The following is an 11,636-nucleotide window of genomic DNA, read 5'->3' on the forward strand; positions in this document are numbered from 1 at the left end:
GTCGGGAGATCGAGACCATCCTGGCTAACACGGTGAAACCCCGTCTCTACTAAAAAATACAAAAACTTAGCCGGGCGAGGTGGCGGGCGCCTGTAGTCCCAGCTACTCGGGAGGCTGAGGCAGGAGAATGGCGTAAACCCAGGAGGCGGAGCTTGCAGTGAGCTGAGATCTGGCCACTGCACTCCAGCCTGGACAACAGAGCGAGACTCTGTCTCAAAAAAAAAAAAAAAAAAAAAAAAGAGCACCGTTGAATCCCTAATGAATTAGTTCATTCCACAGTATTCCATGGCCAAAATTACACCCTTAATTCTAGGTGGCCTTCTGAGAGAGTAATGGGCTGATCAAAAAAAGAGGGTCCTTTAAGAGATACAGGTTAAAAAAACATATCAGGAAACAAAACTCAGCACACATGACTTATATGAGGAGAAGCAGGAGCTTTCACCTTACAAGCAGTCAGTCAGGATTGATCATCGTCATCATCATCACTGATGTGCAGACATCCACACTGGTCTTTTAAAATGAGGCATACTTAGTCATGAAAACAGGACTCCAACCTGTCCAACCTTTGAATCTCACCAAAGTCAAATAAGAGAATAAATAAACTCATTTATTTAATAAATATTTATCAAGCAGCTACTATGTGCTTGTCACTGTCCTAGGGAACAAATATAAATTCCTGCCCTGAAAGAATGAATAAAAAATTTCCATCTTAGGTTAACTTAAAAGCTATGATTGCAGTTATCAATTTTTAATCTTACAACCCAAACTTTTCCATTTGTACATTAGATAAAATAACTGTTTCGGGCCTTGGGAAATCTGGGTCAGAGCTCTGCATCCAGGCGTCAGGGCTGTGCACAGCAGTCCCTGTCAGGCAGAGCGGCTCTTTCCGCCCTGGAGGCACAGCAGGATCCAGAGGACAGGATGGATGGAACACAGAGGGGGGGAGAGAACCCACCTCCTTGGTCCTCTGCTGGCTTCCTGTGTGACACCAGGACAGGCTCTATGCTGAATTTCTCCATCAGTAAAATGAGAGCAGCATTTCTTGGATGAATTACCTATGATCTAGAAAGTGCTCTAAGTGCCTCACAGAAAGGAGGGGTTCCAAATGCAATGTTCTGCTTTAAATGCCACTAAAGAACCAGGGCATGGTTTCGGTGCCTGCCTTCCTGAGGAAGGATCTGTATATCCAGCAAGCCAGCTCAATTTCCCTCAATGCTCCTTTATTGAGGGACTTGCTCTCAGACAAATTTGGAGATGCAAAGATAAAAACAGTTCCTGTCCTCAAACGTCTGGCAATCTGATGGGAGAAGTAGCCATGGGTTGACTGAACTGAGTGTGCTCAACAGGGTTTGCGCCCGACAGTGACTCAGTGGAGAGCTGTGCATGAGAGAAAGGAATACCTGAGATTGGGGACAGATCCAGCAGGCAAAGCACTGGGTTTGGAGTTCAAAACCCAGCTCCGTCACTGTGTTGAGTTTCTCACACAGCCTGGCAAGTTGTAGGTATTTATTAGATATTTGTTTAATGAATGACTGAATAGACTATTCCCCATACTGGTAAACTGGGTCATTTTTCCCATGTGCAAAATAGGATTGTAATGCCTATCTCTCAGGGTTGTCGTGAGGACTCCATGGGAAAATGCATCTGGACATGCCCGACTAATTGCTGATACCAGCACTCAGTAAAAGTGTGCTTGGGAGCAAGGTCCTTCTAGGTGGCAGGAAGGCATGGAGATGGGGATAAGTAGGACTGCAGGGGCCAAGGTGTTTGGGTGGGGTGGTGATGTAATTGCCAGGGGAGAGAGTTGCGAGCAGCCACATGGAGGAGCCAGCTGGAGGGAGAGGGCCAACCAGGCACATCTGGGATGTGCTAGGAACATGGCTGCTGGAGGACATGGCCACATGGCCCCTCTTCCCCGAGAACAGAGGGTATTGGCACAGATGCTCTTAAATGTGACCTTCCTCTGATGCCACTGCCTCTATCATCCAGACCACCATGATCTCACTCACTTGGGCACAGCCTCTTCTTTGAGTCTCCCTTACATCCCATGGTCAGTGAGCTCGCAAGAACTGGGGGTTCTACTCTCAAAATAACTCTCTTAGGTCCTCTGTTGCCCCCCGTTCCATCACCAGGATGCTCGCTGTCCCCCTGGCATCTCCTGGTCTCCTTGCTGTCAAGTGCAGCCCGGTGTGATGTTCATCTTTGCTGGAGGCTGCCCTGGTCAAGCACTCCTCGGCTCACACCTCTCCCCTTAACTGACCCCTCTTCTTCTCATCGTGGCCTCCTGGATGTTGTCCTGTGTGGGTCCCAGAGCCACACCTCGGCAAACTGTGGGATTACTTTGTATGTTCCCATAACATCTAACACAGGCTTGGCACACTGTATGCTTCAATCAATATGCATGTTTTCAATGAAGGAATCAGTCCCCGTCCACCCTGTGCACACCCGAGCAATGTTACTATTTCTCCTGATAAGAACACGGCCTTGGAAAGCACATTATACATTGCAAAATAACGTTACTTCTACAATCTCTTTTGTTCTCAAAACCAACTCCTCGGAGAGTTAGAGAACTTCAGGAAAGTGATGATTTGCCCAAAGCCAACAGATATAAGGGTGGGATTGAAATCCCAGTTTCAGCCTCACAGGCACCGTTTCTCGCATCACACTGGCTGTCTGCTGGGAAATTACAAACCTTGAGTCACAGCAGCCCCCAGCTCTACCCCCAACCACTCCTGTTGACCTCTGCTTTAACATAATAATCAGGGCCCCCATCAATTACCACCTTCCCCAAATTCTGAGGAAATGCCTGTCTTCCCATCAGAGCCCTCAGTGGGACATCTCTCTTCCTCTGACAAGCTTGGCCACCCCGAAGGGCCCCCCCGTGGCTCCTGCTCCCTCTACATAATCAGTCCAGTCCCTTTCCCCACCACGCCCGGCTAATTTTTTGTATTTTTAGTAGAGACAGGGTATCACCATGTTAGCCAGGATGGTCTCGATCTCCTGACCTCGTGATCTGCCCACCTCGGCCTCCCAAAGTGCTGGAATTACAGGCGCAAGCCACCGCGCTGGCCTGCATTGGACATCTTAGCAGTATTCTTGGCTGACTGTCTTTCTCTGACATAGAAATGCGGGGTTCTTGCAGGGACTCATTTTCATCCTCTATGTGTTGTGCGGTGTGGGGAAGGCTGATAGCATGACAGCCAGAGTGAATCATCCTCCTGCCTGTGGATGCCAGTTGGCAATGCTACCCCGGCCGCATGGTGGAGAAATGGGAGCCAGAGCTGGGACGGGGTAGAGAGGAGGGAAGGAGCCCCAGTGCCTGCAGAAAGAGCAGAGGGTCAGATGACTACTGTTGACTGGCTCAGGCCACGCCAACTGACACATACGGAGTGTCCACTGCTGTGTGCACAGGCTCGTGTGCAGCATCATGCGTGTGTGCGTGTGTGTGTGCATGTGCGTGTGTGTGTGTGTGTGTGTGTGTGTGTGTGTATGTAAGGGAGAGGGATGTACATATTGAAAACTAAAAACATCGCTTCTACCCCAAGGAGCTCACAATCTAATTCAGAAGCTCAGACAAGTAGCTAAAATTAATTCAGTTCAGAACATGGCACATGAAAAGGTAGGAACAAATGAAGTACAAATGAGGACATCCAAGCCTGCAGGGGGCACGCAATGTTTCCCCAAGGAGGAGGCAGCTCAGACGGAGCCTTACAGGAGAGGAAGGATCGCACCGTTCATTCACTCACTCGTTCCATAAAAATGTATAGAGCACCTACTGCGTCTTAGGCCTGGGCCTTCTGGCGAGGCAATGGCAAAGAAAACCAGACATGGCTTTTGGGGAATGGAGTGGAGAAGAACATTTGGGACAAAAGAAGCAGGAAAAGCAAAGGTACAGAGGCAGGAAATGAAGGCAGAGCTGGTGGCAACAGCAGAGAAGGGGGTAGCCGGCAAGGCCATCAGAGCTATGGCTGGGAGGATTCAAACGCCAGGCCGAGGGCTCAAACTTCACCGGGAGCGGGCAATGCAAGGCCTGTGCAGAGAAACAGAGAAACACGGGGAAGGAGGGGTGATGTGGCCACAGCAGGGACAGCAAGGCTGATGGCAGCAGCTACAGGGAGCAGGAAGGGGAGCACGGCAGGAGAAAAGCGGCCCAGGGCCCCTACTGTGCATGCAGGCAGCAGAGGGTGGGCCTGGAGGGTCACAACAGGGTACGAGATGAGGTGGACCTGAGAAAGCAAGGATCCAAGATCAGGACACGGGCACCCTTAGACTCCCAGGGTCTGCCCCTCCCAGAGGTTGCATGGGCCTCGGTCTCCTCAGAGGAACCACCAGGCGGTTGTTTGAGAAGTAGGAATAAACGGCATGAGTTCAAGGACATGGCAGGTCCAGTACTAGGTCCTGCAGGTACAGATGTACTTGACCCTCGTCCTTGGTTGCTGGACAGAGTAGCTGAGGGTTGAAGATGTCTTTCCGGAGAGGGAAGGGGAAGTTGCACGATGGGCACAGCATTCCAGTCATGCCAGATGAAAGGCGTGCTGGACATGGGCTGCGCGGCAGCAAAGGGTCCTTGACACTGCAAAGCTGTGCATTAGAAATGGTCATCATGGTGATTCTGCATCTATTTGAGTCACAATTTAAAATAAAATAAAAATATTAAATAAGACCAGATTCAAGAGGAGAGAGGAAAATGTCTCCACAGTTCCAGGTCCCTGTGACCAGGAGCATGGTGGGAGTCATTCAGAGAAACACGAAAATCTAGAGGGTTCCATTTGGGGATAGATGGAAAGCCAGGTTCCTTTGGACACATTAGGATTGAGGTGCCAGCTGGACTCTGTTGAAGATGTCCTCCCTGCCAAGAGAAATGTGAAACAGGAAGCTGGGAGGTGACACAAGGATGAAGATGAGCTGGAAGGTTACTTGGCCTCAGACCTCATCAGAGCCACCAGCCGATATGGACACAGCCTCATCCCCAGCTCCACCAACAGCGTGCCTCAACCTCTACCCATGCTGCTTGGGTCCCCTGGCCCCACCACTGATATTCTTCCTTCCCCTCCTGCCTCTTCTCTTCCCATAGCTTCTCCCTCCTGGTCTTCACTGCACCACCACCCTTCTCCTTCTCAATTGGCCTCTCCCTCAAAATGCACATCGTATCTCACGGCCTCTCTCTCCACATCCTTCAACACCAGCTCAGCACTTGAATCTCGGAGGCAACTTTGCCAGCATATGATAATGTGCAAATTAAAATGTCATGTGATTCTATTCTTTCATTAGCTCATTGGCCAAAATTTAAAAGTATGGCAATGGCTAGTGCTAAAGAGAGTGTAAGAAAATAGAAATCCTTATATATGGGAGTGGAAATTTAAACCTGCTATAACCATGTTGGATATTAATTTGGTAACATTTATTTAAAATTTTTAAAATGCATACTCTTTGACTTAGCAATCCCACTTTTCAATAACTGTCTTCAGGTTTGTAAATCTACATATCTAAGACTGTTCGCTGTGACGTCCTGAATATTGCATCAGTGGGGAGGCTATGGAGTATGTCAGCAGACATTCGCTCAAAGTTTAGGAGCAGTCCCTGGCAGAGCTGCAGTTCTGGGCCTAGAGAGATTCTACGCTGCAGACCAGTATGTAGAAGACAAGTGTGTGTCTGTGAGGGGGATGTGTGTAAACATGTGTGTATATTTAGATGCCTCTTAAATAAAAGAATAAAATCAGGAAAATAACATACTAACTGCTAAGGCTGACTATGTCAAGGGAACAAGATTTCTCAGGCCTGGGAAGGGGAAGGGGTAAGAATTTCATGTCCGCGTATGTTTTTAATAACTGATATAATTGGGGGAGTGATTTTTCTTTTAAGTGTTTATGAATATTTTTCATATAAAGCAAACTTAAAATCAAAATGAGGAAATATTCCTGATAGAGGGACTCTCTTTGGTACAGTTCATTCTTCTAGACCAGGCAATGACATAGGCTCCTGACAAGCCTACTTATTGGCTGTCGCAGTCCAATCAGGGTGGGACGGGAGCATATAGAATTAAACATGGCCGGAAGTGGGCTGTGGTAAGGGCAGCTTCTCTTGGAAGGGTTTTTTGGAATGCAAACATCATCATGGAAGTGCCTAGTTCTTTCCACCTCAGCCAAGGACATAAATGTGGGAAATGTCTACTTTTCAGGGACACAGGCAAGAGAGGATTTGAGGGAGGTCAAAAAAGAGCTAAAATAACACAATGCTGAGAGGGAAAGGAGCCAGTAGAGGGAAGAAATGAAATATGAAGAGAAACCAGCAAGTTATCCATTGAATAAGCATTTACCCAATGACTATTATGGCAGGTGTTGCTCTAGTGCTGGGGCTACAGCAATGAACAAGGCAGGTGGGACCCTGACTTTACAGAGCTCATGTTCTGTGAGGTGACAGGCACAGCCAAGGGCGGGCAGAGGGAGGGACAGGCATTAGTGAGCGTTGGTTTAGTTGCAAATGACAAAAGACCCAACATAACAATAGCTTAAACAAGTTAGAACCTCATCTCTTTCTACCATGAAAGAAGTCCAGAAAGACATGAGCCAGGGCTTTTAGGATCCTTATTGTCTATGCCCTGCTCTCCTGCACATGAGGCTTTCACCTCAGAGTCCAACATGGCTGCTTCAGTTCCAGCAATCACGTTCACGTTCCCCTGACAGGAAGGAGGAAAGGGGATAGAATGAGTGCGCCTCCTCCTTCCAAGGACACTTCCACTTACATCTGATAAGCCAGAGCTGAGTCATGCGACCACACCTCAGGCCGGGGAAGCTGGGACATGCTTTCTTGTTCTGGGTGAACACATGCCTGGCTAAAATCCAGGGCTCTGTGACCAGGGAAGAAGGAGAGGATGGCTAGTAGGAGACACCTGGCTGTCTCATCACAGGAAGAAGTTAGAAAATAAGCAAACAAAAGTAGCATAGAGTAATAAGTGGTTTGATGACTAAACTCCAATGTGAAGAAAGTAACATAAGATGCGGCTCCTCCAGATGGAGCAGGTGGTTGGGAACAACGTCTCCACTGAGGTGAGATTTTAGCCGAGACCTGAACAACAAGAAGGAGCCAGTCACAGAAAGATCTGGAGGAAGAATGTTCCAGGCAGAAAAGAAGTAGTGTGGAAGCCCCGAGGCAGAAGCAAACCGGACTTAGGATTGAAAGACTGTCATTGCTGTGCACGGGGAGGAGCAGCCACAAAGCCATGTCCTGAGGGGTCCAGGAAAGCAGGAGCATGGGTGGGGTTTGTTCGTGCTTCTCTTAGAGACACGCATGTGTGTGCGCGTGTGTGTGCGTGTGTATAGGAAGCGACAGACAGAGGCCTCAATCTCACTCACGTGTGTTCATGTGTCCCAAACATTCCGGATATAAGGTACCAAATAGATGAACAGAGTAGAGGGTCAGGTACAGCACTGTCATCCACCCGTCATGACTATCATTGTAGTAAGGATTTCTGTGACTCAGACCTTTGTTCCCTCTCCGCACCAACGCCCGCTAGAACCCCGCGATACCTGTGCTGGGGGCTCCGGCCGGTGGGCGGTGGCGGCACTGCAGCATCTCCACGCAATCCTTGTGGGTTCTGATTTCAGTCTTGCTGTGGCCTCCTGGCCTTGTCCTCATGCTGTTTTAGGCTGGAAACTGGTACTTAGATGATTTGTTCTAGTCCCAAGGCAGCTTGGCCAGAGATGGAAGCCATTAAGAAGTGCACAGTCATTTTACTCAGGTTCAGGCAGCGTCCAACTCCAAGAAAGCCAAATTATTTTGCAGCTACTATGTAATTTAATTCTTACAGCATCCTAGGAATTGGACAAATAGGTATTATTCCCACCGTACAGGTGGCAAAAGAATTGAAACACAGGGAGAGTAATTGACTGACCTAGGGTTAAGAAGCAAGTTGACAGCATCACAGGCCTCACTTCCACTGTAAGTGCTTCGCCTGCTCGGCCATGCAGCCTCCCAAGTGAGCCGCTCAGGTTGCTAAAGAAACAGCCAGGGGATCCCTGCTGTCCCCTGCTGGGGTGACTGATGGTCCCAGTCTGCCCCACGCTGGGAGGTCTCCCAGGCAGGAGAGTCCTGGCAAACTGGAACAGTCGTCACCCTCTCTGGAACAGTCTGGAGACATAACACGCACTTACCTGAGGACCAGCTACTGAGCTGGGCCAAGGGGAAGTGGTCTCAAAGCCAGGTGAGGCTCTTTGCTTTATAACTGGCTGTGAAACCTGGGCAGCTCAAGGGGAAAGAAAAGGAGGCATGCACAACGCTTGGAGAGATCTTTGTCCAGAAAGGTGAGTTCAGAGAGCCTGCTGTCTGACCATGTCTCCCCTTCCCTGGGCGCAGCCTTCATCACCCCGAGGCCACCCCGGCACAGTTGGCAGCTCTCTCACACAAGGTGGAAGTGACACTGCTGAGTTCACTTACAAATAAAGGGCCGAGCTCATGCCTGGGGTCAAGGAGGGCCTCTTGTAAAGTCCTTGTGATTAGAGTGAATAAAAGGCATAAAAGGAGATTACAGAAAGCTGCTGATCCCCGGAGATGACAGAACACACCTGGCACGCTTTGTTGACAAGTAGACACTTGTGAATATTCCATTCCTCCTCACTTTCAATTCTCCTCTGAAATCGTGAGCAGCACTGTGGGCTACATCTTTCACTCTGATCTGATGGAGAAACAGAGGCAGAGATGAGCCACCTGAGAAAACAAGACCCCTCCCCTATCGTAGTCAGCTCTGAGTCAGCGTCTTCAGAAAAGCCCCCCAGGTGGGCACAGTTACCCCTGATTCTCACAAGGGCTGTGAGCACACTTGTTCTCTGCTCATTTTCTCTTCTCCACGTGGGCATCCCTGAAGCTGGCCTTTGAGATTATGAGCCAAGGTCATGGTCTGCCTGTGTGACATGCTCTGCTCTTTAGAACCTGAGGCGTGTCCATGGTGTGGAAAGGGTTAAGCCTGCAGGCCCTGGGATTTCTGATTCTCATGGGAGAACAGCAGCATTCGAAGGACAATTCTGACAAGTGTGTTTTTTTAAAGTCATGCTGCAGTGTAGTTCCCAACCTAATTGGCCCAGCTTAAAGGCAGAGAGCAGAGGGAAAGCTGAAGGGTCTGGTTAACATCTTGGCTGGTGGGAAGCAAAACAAATCCGGTTACTTCGTTGGGTCCATGAAATTTTAGCCAAAAGATTAAAGGATATGGGTATAAAGTAAAAACTTGTGAGTTTTTTTCAATGATCTTTCAGAAAGTTACTCCAGGCCATGTGCTCCACTTTCATTGCTAACAAAAGGGGACTGCGCTTATATCCCTTCCAGTGGCTGTTTTTTTTCCATCTCTGCAGCGAACATTCTGCTCTCAGCTACGCAGGTGCACGACACAGCACCGTGATATCTCATAAAACCAGCTACAGCCAAGGCGCTCGCAGACACAATGGCTGAATTTATGAGACACACATCAGTGTCCCTGCAGGAGGCGGGCTCGCTCAGGGGTACTGGTTAAGGGGCTCCCTCCTTCTGTGTTACTAGGTTATATGAAGCACCGGCCACGTGTCCTGACAACACTCCCCGCTAATAAAGCTGGGTAGAGTGCAAAAAGCGATCCCAAGACCTTGAATCAACTTTCATCATAGACAGTAATCTCATCAGGGCGTGAATCTGCCGGTATAGCAAGACTGCCATAGCAAGGGCTCTGGTAAATTAGCTTTCGTAGCAGGCACCTTTTTAGGTTAGGCAGGAAACACAGCAGACCAAATGTTTGCTTTGCCTGAGACTAGGTTTAGAATTTTATCATAAAGTCCAGAGCCTGAAAGGCATAACTGCTTTGTGTGTCTAGTACAAGAATATCCTGCTAGGTTTTGGAGGCAAGGAGGCCCAAGTTGGGGTCCCAAGTTTCCTACTTTCTAGCTATGTGGCCTAGGGTGAGTCCTCTCTAGAATGCAAGGATGAAGTGTCCCCATCTGTGCTGCCATGAGGACTGATGAGATGGCGTATGTACAATACTTAGCCTGCCATAAACACTTAAGAGTCAGAGCCACCAATAGTATCAGGTGTGGAAAGGAGAACTTTGTGTAGCAACTGAGTTTTTTCCAAGCAGTTCTTACAGAAATCGCAAGAAGCCCAGATCTGAGTCAACTGAAGTGAAAAGGTCATTTCCAGGCCCTCTGGGATTCCATCTCCTTTGGCATCCCCTCCCTTAATGAATTTACCCCTCCCTTAATGAACTCACCCCCTCCCTTAATGAACTCACCCCTCCCTTAATGGACTCACCCCTCCCTCTTCAGTCCCTGCCCCCTGTGGCAGGGTGTTTTTAGCTGTGCATTGGCTGAGCTATTGATCTTCTAGAGCTGACTGGGTCCACAGATCCTCAAAAGATGGGGGTCTGTTTCCTCACTCAGTCTCCTATCAGTGCCATTTCTGGATGAAAAGTACCACGGCAGCCTGGCAGGGAATGCTATCTGTGCCCACACCACAGAGGGCCATGCACAGAACTGGTGTGTTCTCCCGAGGAGAGCAGGCAGCTGGGTCCTAGAAGCTCCCTGAGAAAGCCCTGTCCATGTTCCTCACTTGGAAGGAGGAAAGCGTAAGAAGAGGGTGTGTGTGATGAATGGTTTATTTCATCAAGGAGCCATTAGAAACAATAATCAGAAGGTAAAAGAGGATGAAATGAAAGAAACATGGGGCTCCCTCTCTCCCTCTGGCCCAGTCCCTTCCGCTTGTGTCCAGGAAGCCGTGGGCCGTGATTTAACATGACTCACTTGGGGGCGTAGGTGCTGGGAAGTTTAGCGGCTGGGTGCCAGGTGGTGCCAATGGCGCTCTTCTCCTCAGAGCCTGGGCTGAATGGACACCTCCCTCAAAGCCTTCCAGACCCAGGGTTATGGCTGCCCCCAGAGACATGTTCCCGTGCTGCCGGGTGCACCTGCAGAGGAGAGGGAAGGCCCTGTGTTCACTGGTGCTTCTCGTCCTCTCACTTCCTACAGAGCATCATGTTGCAAACAAATGACCTTGGCACCACCGTTTTGCAAATTGTCCTTTCTTGGGCTTTACTTTTTGGTCTATGTGAGCAAAATGGACTGAAGTCAAGGTACAATTCCGAATAACCTACTGTGGGACGAGAGGGCTTTTGTTATTTATGCAGCCTGATTAGTCATCCACACCCAGAGCTACACTTTCTGGATGCTTCTCAGCTGTGACTCTCACAGAGCCAGGGAGAAATTTTTGTGCCCCCTAAATCATGTAGTTGGATACAAAACATTCCCTGGAGGCCTACCATTCTCAAATCCCTGTGCAGGGCTCGGTGAGGTGCAACATGAAACTTGCTCTAACTCCCTACGTGGAGGGCAGACAGACCCATCCTAACTCCAAAGCCAGACACAAGGGACAAAGGTACCAAAAAGATGCAAACACAAGATGCAAGGTGCAAGAATGGATGACGCTGGTCTTCCAATTTGCTGGACTATCTGTGAGGCTAGAATGGTGTCTTGTTCAGCATATATCAGCATCTTGCCTTTGCTCTGTCCTGCCTGGCCACAAAGGACACTCAGACAACACCGGCCTCATAAATGCTGCCTGGAGAAAAGCGTAGCTAGGTACGGAGGGTCAGAGCATTTCAGAAAAGAGAAACTACTTCAGCCAATGCT

The 11,636-nt window shown here is 49.0% G+C and overlaps 1 long non-coding RNA gene across 1 annotated transcript in view; it reads right to left on the reverse strand.

Annotated features, from left to right (window-relative positions):
• Positions 1–11,243, reverse strand: part of LOC139362538 (uncharacterized) — a 34,463-nt gene extending 23,220 nt beyond the window's left edge. Inside the window, exons 1-3 of the long non-coding RNA XR_011621672.1 lie at positions 10,755–11,243; positions 7,892–8,671; positions 7,527–7,811 (exon numbers count right to left, since the gene is read on the reverse strand). This is a non-coding gene — a long non-coding RNA (uncharacterized lncRNA). The remainder of the gene's footprint in view (positions 1–7,526; positions 7,812–7,891; positions 8,672–10,754) is intronic.
• Positions 11,244–11,636: the final 393 nt, after the last annotated feature.

The sequence above is a fragment of the Macaca nemestrina genome, chromosome 4, assembly GCF_043159975.1.
Source record: "Macaca nemestrina isolate mMacNem1 chromosome 4, mMacNem.hap1, whole genome shotgun sequence".
In the NCBI taxonomy this organism is placed as follows: Eukaryota; Metazoa; Chordata; class Mammalia; order Primates; family Cercopithecidae; genus Macaca; species Macaca nemestrina.